Source organism: Varanus komodoensis, unplaced genomic scaffold (assembly GCF_004798865.1).
Source record: "Varanus komodoensis strain SLA01 unplaced genomic scaffold, ASM479886v1 scaffold1, whole genome shotgun sequence".
NCBI classification, from domain to species: Eukaryota; Metazoa; Chordata; class Lepidosauria; order Squamata; family Varanidae; genus Varanus; species Varanus komodoensis.
The window spans coordinates 71,902,164-71,913,107 of NW_025335268.1; positions in this window are offsets into that span (position 1 = coordinate 71,902,164).

The window sequence follows — 10,944 nt, forward strand, 5'->3', positions numbered from 1 at the left end:
AAGATTTTTATAGGAAAAGGGGAAAAATGCCTGGATCTTTTGAAACCACAAGGGAATATAGTCTTTTTTAAATCCTTTGTGTAAGATTCCCAGCATATTTTCTTATTAAAAGTATTGATCCAATTTATCTTGGCAAAATAAATTTATTGACAAACATTTAGAGGGGCTTGAACTCATGCTCAGCTTCACAGTATGTGACAAGAGAAAACATGCAATAAAGGAAGAAATATCCCTTCCTGGCAAGTTGGCTTTTGTCCGATGGAGTCCCGAGTTTCTGGGCTTGTAGATGCTCTTGTACCTGTGAATGCCATTCTAGAACCCACAGGTGAGACAAGTTTTGCCGCTTACCCCACATCTACCACCACGTGCAACAGAACATGTGGGTTATCTTATCCTTCCTATGCTCCTCCTTAAAAACCAAACCAAACACAACTTTGATGCTTGGGTCCATGGCACACACTGTTCGAGCCATTAATAAAGTTCCTGAAAGAGACTCTCTTCTGAAGCATCCCAGAGTGCAGGGCACAGAATAACAGGCTCAAGTTCCAGGAAGCCAGATTCCAGGAAAAAATTCCTGATGGAACCCATCAGTAGGACAATAGAGTCCATGACCTGGGGAGGTGGTGGGCTCTCCCACACTGGAGGCATTCAACTGGGCAGCCCTCTGAGAGGGGTGGTTTAGCTGGGAGTCCTGCCCTGAGCAGGGGGCTGGACCTGATGACCTTCATGGCCCCTTCCTACTCTACACTTCTATGATCCTAAGTTCCCAGTACGAGCTCTCCCTTCAGGAGCACTGCTTCAGATATAAACGCTTTGACCAGCACCACCATAATAAACCCCCCATAGCTAAAAGGCAGCCTTTTTCCTATGGCTCAGGCATGGGTCTGACACCACCATATGAACCAGCCTTTCAAAGTGAAGAAAAGGTGAGGGTGGGTGCTTCAAATCTTCGGTGAAGATTGCTTCAAGAGTCTTTATCATGCTCGGTTGCTAATGATGTGCACCAGAGGCCGCTGAAGCGCCAGGCTGAAGCTGAATCAGATCTCCCAGGACCATTTCCTGTGTCTCTTGAGCTGCCCAAGGCTTCCTTCCAAGCTAGATCCTGCATGAAGCTTAGTCTGAGTTCAGTTTTGGCAAGGCAAACAGATGTTCTCCCAAAGCAGTATCTTATATTTCCATTTCTCTAGATTCTCTGTGTTTCTAAAATTTTTTGGGATTCTTGCTGGGAATACTTCTATGATGTGTACCATTTCCACATATTCTTCACCCCCCAAAAAAGAACCACAGAAAGAGGTAAAGAGAAGGACTAACCCTTCCGTAAAAAACCCTCAGCTTTCATAGTGTCGTGCCTGAAGCCCCGACAGAGACATTGCCTCACGAGGTGGTCTTGTGCTTGGGACCCTGTACCCAAAAGCCAACCCCGCAGCCTAGCTTGGGGGTGGCTGAGCAGACAGCTGCACCTCCCCCTGACTCCCCACCCATTGAGCAAACACCCGAGCCCACATCCAAGCAAGAGAGCCCCGAGGGAAAAGACACCACGAGTTCTACTCAGAAGGAGTCAGAGCAGGCTGTCCCACTGACGCTGGACTTCCTGAACACGACGCAGGAGAAGCAGGGGGTGTAATAGACTTCTCTCTAGCAACCAGTCACAGAATTCTAAGAAGATGCGAGCAAAGACAGAGCTTGTTACGTCAGAGGGAAGCAAGGCCTGACCGAGAGAGCTAGTCCCACATGGGCCCAGGGAGAGACACCACTAGAGAATTAACATCTGCATTCCAAAGACCTCAGCTTATCTATAGAGTTGTAAATCTTGTAGTCAAGTAGCAATAAAGGACTTTAGTTTTATTGCTCGTGAGCGTGTGGGTTGTTTACATGTTGAGTATCACCTCGACACACAGAAACCACAGTGCGTATCAGCCTGAAACTTCACAGTTTCTTTTATCAAGCTCACCGGCCATTTTCAGAGGAAGGACTGTCAAGGAGGACAGAATGAATATGGTCCATTTCCATCCTTGGATGAGAAGTTGGGAGAAAGTCCATCAAGCTCAAACGAGCTGGACTACCCACCATCCGTTCATCCCTAGTCGTCTTCCAACATTATGACTTCCTTGGTCTTGCAATTGAGCAATTCTGTTTAGCACATTAAATCTAAGTCAGGCAATTATTACAAATGTATGAACTGAATTTAGTTTTAAATGTTTTCTATGTTAATGGTAATTTCCTGATCAAAACAGGTTGCATTTAATGTATTTCCAGTGCCTAAAGCAATTATTTAATCTGTGCTGAGCATTAAAAAAATAAGCGAACATATACATATTGCATATTTTTAAATTTTCCCAGTATTTCAGGATGATGATGATGATGAAGAAGAATATTGCTGCACACTATGAGTTGGAGTTGGGAGGCAGGAATGTTCCTTTCCAACATGAATTTAGAGTTTCTGGAAATTGGTAAATTTCTAGTCCAGCCTGGATCCGTGGGTAGCAATCAACTTGACCTGTCGGACTCCCTTTCGTCTTTCTGGGCATTGCTGTCCATCATCTCACCTAAGCTCCTCTCATCCCCCTACCATCCCCCAGCACCCTTGCCCAAGATCTGCTTTGGCGAGACCTCCTCACCCGTACCGGAAGCATCCGCCACCTTCCTAGCCTGACCTTGGCTCTTAACCAGACAGCAACCTATCATGGACAAGAGCTGGGATGGAGCCTTTCTGAGCGAGCCCCTCCAGCGCCCACAGACCTCCTCTTGGGCTCAGCCAGGTCCTGCAAGCCGGGATGGCCACGGTGACGCCTGCAAATGTTTGTGGGACCCCAGTTCTGCAAGCAGAAACATTCAAAGCAGCTGAAAGCAGGTGCAGCATTCCTGGCGACCAGCTTCTCCCCTACCCAGGGTCAATTCCTGGCAAGCCCCCCACACCTGCTGGGAATGCTACCCAGGTACTCAGATCTGCACCACTGCGAAGTGCACCAGGGAGCAAACCTCGAGACATTCCATGGATTCCCACCCCAAAACAAATTCCCTCTGCATTTGAACATGGACTAGAAAGGCCTGGTATATGTTCAGGATTTAAATGATGTTCTTTTGCTCAGCTCTCGGTGATGGTAGGGAAGGATTAGCAGCTCCCCTATTTCTGATGTTGCATTTTTCAAAGCGGGAGGGAAATTCAGAAAACGCCATTTGATGCCGCTTCACTTTGCCTGTATTACACAGGTAAGAGCTCCATTATCTGGAGGGCGAAATCAAAGGAAATGAGAATGAATAGGACTGGTTCACCTTCCCACTTTGATCTAATCTCCGCAGCTTCCAGCTACGCTGTTGAATAGAGGACATCTTAATGCTTCATTTTATTTGTGTGCCGCTTAGGAGTTAGCAGTGGTACATGTGCTCTGTCCTCAGAGGAGCCCCACAAGATGACCAGGGGGAAAAGTCACCCAGTGGGGTTTTGGGGGTGAGCAGGGCTCTCGGACCTGCTCGCCCACAAAATCCTCCTTCAACAAATCCAATTCAGCACCCAGTCCCTGGGCTACATTTGCTCTTCCTCTCTTCTACAGGTGCTGAGCTCAAGCCCCAAGAGAAAGCCTGAGCCATCTGGACACATGAAATTCCTGAACTCTGGCAGAAGCCACACTTCCCAAAGGGGACTTCCCCCGAGCACCAGAACTTGCTTCCCAGGGATTTTGACCAGCTCACTCCATGTTCACCAGCATAGGTAAGTTCAGCAGGTAGCGGTGGATGAAGAAGGGCCAAAACCCCACTTATAGACCCAAGGAATGCCCCTTTAGGGGTCCCTGCACCCCCAGAGGCGTGGTGAGAAGGGTGGAACTTGAGGAAGGTCAGCATGGCCAGGGCAGCTCTGCTGGGGCAAACAATCAGCTCCTGGTGACCTGTCCAGGGTCCTGAAAGCTCTGCCTCAGACCACCTCTGCTCTTGGCCCTATGCCCACCGTGGATGGTCTTGGCCCTGCTACCTGTGATCTGGGAACTGGGTCCCCCTGGACTCTGCCTGCCCTGCAAGTTGGGACACAGTTCATCTTCCGATTCCTGTCTGTCTCTTGTGGACTTGTATCCTTGGGAAGTGGCACTGATACACTTGGCAAAAGCAGTCATTCCTAAAGCTTCTTGGCTTAGCAAACTGGACTTGGAAACTTTGGGAACTAAATTATCTTAAGTGTGTGTGTGTGTGTATGTGTGTGTGGGGCTAGGGAATGTGGAACATGGATAAAGAAGGCACGCAGGAGTGGCAGAAGGGTGCGTGTTCCCCTGAGCATGCTCACAAGCAAAACCGAATCAGACAAGCCCAACACTATTGCTGTCCACTTGCGTGTGATGCGTTCCCAGGGCCTCCTATTCCCGGTGATGCAAAATGGCTGCCTGAGAGCAGCGCTGTGCTGGCCATACAAAGATGGTGGCCATGTGATGAATGGTCACAGATGCTCTGTGGTAAGAAGAAGCAAGCTGGGATGCATCTTCACCACCTTCTTCCCACCACTGACCCTCCCATTCCTCTCACAGCTTTTATGGGCTCCAGACCTCCCAGTGCAGACTTATAAATATCACAGAGTGAGATTCTGCAGGCCTTGGACTGATGTTTGAACTCTGACTTTAAACACGCCTATTGAATGCCCGATACGACAAGGCGGCCCTTGGGTTCCTTTCCCCTCTTCATCTGCTCACATCTGTTTATCTTTAATACAATCTGTCCCCTGCAAGGCAGCAACCCCAGAGTTTACTTGCAAGGCCTCCAGTCATGCTGGCGGGAGGGGTGGGAAGGAGGAGCCACTAACCTGTTCCAGGGATGGAAGCGAACTCTGATGCCTTACAAAGCAGGAGCACAAGAAACCCACTGAGTAAAACTCTTGCGGTGACCCCGGCTGACCCAAAGGCACTGCAAGGTTTTGTGCAACATGAAGGGCTGCCCCGGAGACGGTCCAGACGCTTCAGAACGGAGCTGCCAGGATACTAGCAGGTATTCACACACAACGCCCTCCCACTGGCTACCAGGTGAAGTCTGGGCCCAATTCAAGGTGCTGGTGATGACCTACAAAGCCCTAAGTGGCTTGCGGCCTGGATCCCAGATGGAGTGCCTTCTTCCCCATGTGCCCTCCTGCCCCTTGAGATCTGGGTCAGAGGTCCTGCTCTGGGAGCCCTCCTTGGAAGGGATTAAGAGGATGAGTACCCAGAGGAGGGCCAGTGGGAAAATTCCGGAGTTGTACTTCCCATTTCCTCACCTGATAAAGGGTGCCCATCCAGGTGACCAAGGGCAATTCAGCCCTGTTACTGGGTTGAAATCTAGACTGGGCGAGGTCTAGATAAGCAGCATCTTCCAAAAGGCCATGTAGTGGCTCCCCAAGTCTACCTAAAGGAGGGAGGTAGCTACAGAATGAATGAGTCCCGAATGGGTTTTCCCTGGCATGGTCACGCTGCTATAGCGGCAACCAGAAATGCATTCAGCGCTCCTAGTAGAGCTCCTCAGCTGGCCTTTCTCAGCCAGGAAGTGCAGAAAGCAAAGGGGCCCCTCACCAGCTGACAGAATCTTGCCCACGGCAACAGCTCTGTCACTGGGACTCTTTCCCCAAAATCAGGCGGAGGATCTGGTCAGACAGCTCAGCTGGAGCCAAGCCAACAGCAGCAACCTGTTTGCGGCAACAGGGGGCTTTTGTCCTCCAGGCAAGGTGCGAAAGGGCCATGGCAGAGCCCCCTTCACTGGGGAGAGGGCTAGCAGTCCCTGGATGGCCACTGGGTGGCGTCCCAAGGGTGCGGAGGCGGCGGCAAAGCGATGCCTCTTTGCTGCCTCCACAGCTGTGCAACAAGCACGGCTTTGCACTCTAGGGCATGATCTGCCCTCTTTGCATGGAGTCTCCTGCTCGTTGAACCCTGGCCAGCGTCCACTTGGTTTCATGGACGCAGCTCCTGGTATTCCAGGCAAACTCCAGAGCTGGACTTCCTGGGGAGGGTGCCCAGCATTCCTGGGGCACTTGTAGGAGTGGAGCCCCCTGAGCTGCACACAGTTGCCCACCAGAGGGGTCCCCACTCCTTGCCCAAAGAAGGTTTCTCACAGGGCAAGTGGTCCCGGGGGGCCTCCCAGGAAAGCACCCCCCACCCTGCTGCTGTGCCAGAATCCTCTCTTCCACGCCCGTGGCAGCCAGCCTGTCGGGAGAAGCAAGCCAGTTGCGCAACTGGGGCTTGGAGGGTCATGCACTGCCTCTTGGTTTGGCCCTCTTTGGAAGATCAGCTGAGCACCGGAGGAAGCCTGCGTTGCTCAGAGGGCGATATTCAGGCCCTGCCCCTGAACGCCACACAGGCCACGAGGGGCTGGGCTGGGGCTCCAGGAGAAGCCTCAGAATAGCGAGGATGAATGACATTTGCCATGAACGGACTGCTTCTGGAACAGAGCCTTGGTTCTTGCAGATGACGCTCCCCATGCCGTTTAGCTGGTCTGCAATGTGCCCACATCAGAGCCACCCTGGCTTGATCGGCCCACAGGAGCGCCTCACCCTGTTTCCAGCCGGAGTGGAATGTCTCTTCCATACCACAATGCAGAAACAAAGGTGCGGCCCCATGACCCTCACGCTTGAGGCACCTGTGCCTCGGATCTCGGAGGCTTACGTCCATCGTATGCTCCAGATGGGGTACAGCAGTCGGGGTTTCTGCTGCATCTCGGGCTGCAGTTTCTATCTAGATGGGCATTTCTGGTGGTCAAGATAAAGCGCCCAGGAGCAGGAGAGAGAGCAGCTGGGACGTGGTTAGGAACCAGTATAGCTCCTTGCCCCCAGCCGGCCCCCCTGCCTGCCCCACCACAGCCCTGGAGGAGAGGCAGTTTGCCCTGGTTCTCCCCACACTGCGTGTGAGGGGCACTGGGCGGGCCTTTGGCCTGCAGAATTCTATATCCAACATCACAGGATCTTGAAGCCGGGATGCCAAATACTCCTCTGCCCCCCAGGCAACACTGGGAAACCGTCCAATTGCACCCCAAATCTCCTAAATTAAACATACCCGATCCTGAGTGTGCCATATTTTTCTCCTCTTCTCTTCCAGAGCATATCCACTCCCCCTGTGCCTTGCCCCTCTTTCCGTCTCTGGAAAATAGCTTAACAACCATCTATGTGCTAGGTTTTACTGTCACTCCACACCTTACAAATCTCCCATTAAAAATCTCTGGGACAGGCGGAAATAAAAAGAAATAAACTTGCACGGCCGACAAAATGACGGCACGGTAAATTAAACCCGACGAGGCAAAACATCTGGAAAAATGAGATTAAAGGCCCTTGAATTCCCCCCCCCATACTTTTGAAAAATAGAATTATCTGAAATACCACTGAATGAGGATGGGGATAACAAAAGAGAAGAAAAGACAGGGAAGATAATATTGTTTGCTTGCATTCAGCTTCATGGTCTTTTGGATGTACAAAAATCCCTTAATTTCTTAGCAAAAGCTTTGTGGAACTTTCAAGAATATTGCCAAAGAGAAATCACCTTGGAAGGAAAGGATGCCTACCTTGCTGCCCTTTCTATTCTATATATTTTCTTCTTCATTTCTCATTTGGAAATCTGTGATGTTTCTGTCTGTCCTTGAAGCAAATCTCAGTTAAGCACAGAATGCCATCAGAAGCCAGAGGCCATCTGGGGAGAAGACTTTTACCTGAAGCAAAGCACCTGCAACACCTGAAGTAGGTGGATTGTAGGGACCCTAAAAGGTGAGCATTTCTTGTTGCCTGGGCAAGGTTGGACATGGGGAATTCCAAGAAAGAAAAACAGAATCACTGAGTTGGAAGCGGTTGTGGAAAGTGTATTGCTCAATGCAGGATCTTCAAGGTAGGAACTTCACCTATAACCTTCTACCCAGCAATTGGGTAGCCTCTACTTAATAACCTCCTGCAAAGGTGAGAGAAGCCATTCCTATGTTGAACACCTCTCACTGCAGTGAAACTTCTCCTTAAGGTCTAGCTGGAACTGACTTCCCCGCATGTTCTAACATTTGCTTATAATGCCAAGGGAGAAGACATCTGAGGCATCTTTTGCACAGCTCCCTTTCAATATTTGAGGGTCGCTATCCTGCCTCCCCACAATTTTCTCTTCTCAACATTAGACATACCCAGATTTTTAATTGTGTTTCATAAGACTTGGTTGCAAGACCTTGCAATGTGTCGTATTGTCAATATTCCTTCCGATAAGCGGCAGTCAGAACCAGGCAGGTGGGGGAATCCCTGCTGGGACTTGGCCCATGGATTCTTGGCTCATCTCCCCATTTAGAAGCTGAAGTGGACTAGTACATTTGCACAATTGCACACTAGCCCTAATATGAATGAGCACAGAAACAGAGCGAGTCAGAAGGGACCTCCCAGGTCATCTAGTCTGATCCCTGGCTCCAGCCAGCTCCACCCATGACATGCCTACCATGTGCATGTCCAGCCTGTCCTTGTCGAAGGCTATCCTCTCTTTTCTCGATTTTCTCTTCTTGGGGCTCATCATGCCCAGTTCTTCCAATCTCTCCTACAAGGACTTGGCTTCTGGTCCCTTCATCATCCCCGTTGCCCTCCTCTGAACCCTTGCCAGCATGTCTCAATCAAACTCTTTCTTAAACGGTGGTGCCCAGAACTGAGCACAGCACTTCAGGTGAGGCCTAACCAGTGCTGAGCAGAGGGGAACGAGTATGGGATCTGGCAGGGCTACTTCTATTAATGCAGCTGGAAAGAGCATTCCCCTTTTTGCAGCCACGCCACATTGCTGACTCACGTTCGCTTGTGATCCACAACAACTCCAAGAGCCTTCTTACTTGCAGTGTGGCTGAGCCAACAGAGCCCCCCCTTAACTGCATTTCCCCCCTAGGAGCAGAACTTGGCATTTGTCCCAACTGAATTTCATTCTTTTGTGTTCAGCCCTGTGCTCCAACCTATCAAGATCACCTTGAATCTTCTTTCTCTCTCCCAGGGTTTTAGGTATCCCTCCGTTTTGGGTCATCTGCAAATCTGATAGTCATTCCCTGCCCTTCCTTATCCAGATCCCTAATCCAAATGTTGGAGAGCACTGGGCCCAGGAATGAGCCCTGCGGTACCCCCCCCCCTTTTACCTCTCCCCACTTTGAGAAAATGCCATTTATGAGCACCTTCTGAGCCTGATTCTGTGACCAGTTGTACATCCACCATAGCGCTGTTTCAAGTTTGGCGCATTTGTTCCTCATGCACATGATTCAAGCTGTCACAAAAGGGTCACTTGTTTTCTTTTTTAATAAACTTTATTCTATATTACAAATAGTTTTATTTTTATTTTTTGTTCTGGACTGCAAAATAGGAATGCCTTATATTTACATACACAGGTATACAATTAAGTATAACAAAGGTACAGAAGCTTTACCAAGTAACAACAGGGTTCCATTTTAAGCATTTTTATCATTTCCATGATTCCTTTCTGCTTTTGAAACGAGGGTCCTTAGAAAAGAAACTGAAATCAAAGGAAGAAAGAAAAAGAAGCAAACATTCATAAACCAAAGCCTGAGCTTTTGCAATCCAGGATCCATAATTTTTATTTCTGTGGCTCATTACAATACTGTCTTCATTTGGATATGTTGGACCACCCAATTCAAAGCGGACATTTTCCCAAACCGGGCGGAAGCAGGTGATTGTGTCTCAAAGCATATGGGGTTAAAATTAACTGTTCCTTTATGTCATGCCTCAAGATCTCCTGACCAGCGGGATCCACGGATAACCGTGTGCCTTTCAGGAAGGGGCAGGGAGGGGTTTCGCCTTGCTTGCTGGAAAATCAGCAGCTCATTCAGAGGTTTCCATCACAACTTTTTCCAGCTGGAGTGTGTGCGTGTGTGTTGCTTTCTGAAGGACATGGAAACACCCGAAGTGGGTGTGCGAAGGGTTGGCCGTTGTCCCCTGCATCAACCATGCCGGGATCCCCCACTCTTCATTGGCGCCCTCTGTTTGGCTCCAGCCACCTGTTTGGGAGAATGAACACGGGGCTGTCTTCAAGGTTTGGATGGTGGGAAGAGCAGGTGCAGTGCCTTTTCAGCCCACCTTGATGCGGGATTTCGCCTGGTATTCTGCACAGCTACGACTCCAGAAATAGCCCAGGTTCTTTGGCTAGTAATTTCTGCAGGGGCAACAAAATCTTGGCATTTTCAGCCTACAGCGGTAACCCTCGATCCTTCGCAAAGTTGATAGCATGCACTGCAGATGGTTAGCAGCTCTCTAATTGTGCAGTGCAGGCCTGGAGCAAAATGGCATTGTATCAGATACAGGTTCTACTTCAATGCATTTTTTCCTAATAGCATTTAGGGATAATCAATGACCTCTAGCTTTTCAGATTCTCCTGCTTAGGACAACAGCAGCAGCGAGACTCTCTGACTCATGCCTCAATGTATTTGCCTCCAAAGCAACACAGGTGAAAACTGCATTTCTTGGGGCAAGGAGGATCGGCCAGGAATTGAATCTCCACCAAAGAAGCTGACATCCAGCAAACCAACTACACCGAAAATTGGAACAGCTTGCTCCTGAAAGTTGCATTTTGAATGTTTTGCCCATAAGTGGGTTTTGAATTGTAAATTGTGACTATTGGGTTTCGTTAATAGGTGCTCATCTTGCAAAGCCAAGCAAAACCTATTCTTTTCCTTCCTTCATAATCACATGTTAAACACAGATAAAAAGAAAATGAGAAGGAATTAGAAGCAAAGATTGGACAGAGCAACTTGGTGGGGAAGATATAAGAGCTTGTACATTCACATCATGATTCTGGCAGAAAGAAAGAAAGAAAGAAAGAAAGAAAGAAAGAAAGAAGGAAGGAAGGAAGGAAGGAAGGAAGGAAGGAAGGAAGGAAGGAAGGAAGGAAGGAAAGAAGGAAAGAAAGAAAGAAAGAAAGAAAGAAAGAAAGAAAGAAAGAAAGAAAGAAAGAAAGGCAGGCAGGCAGGCAGGCAGGCAGTCAAATTCTGAGATACAAAAAGAAA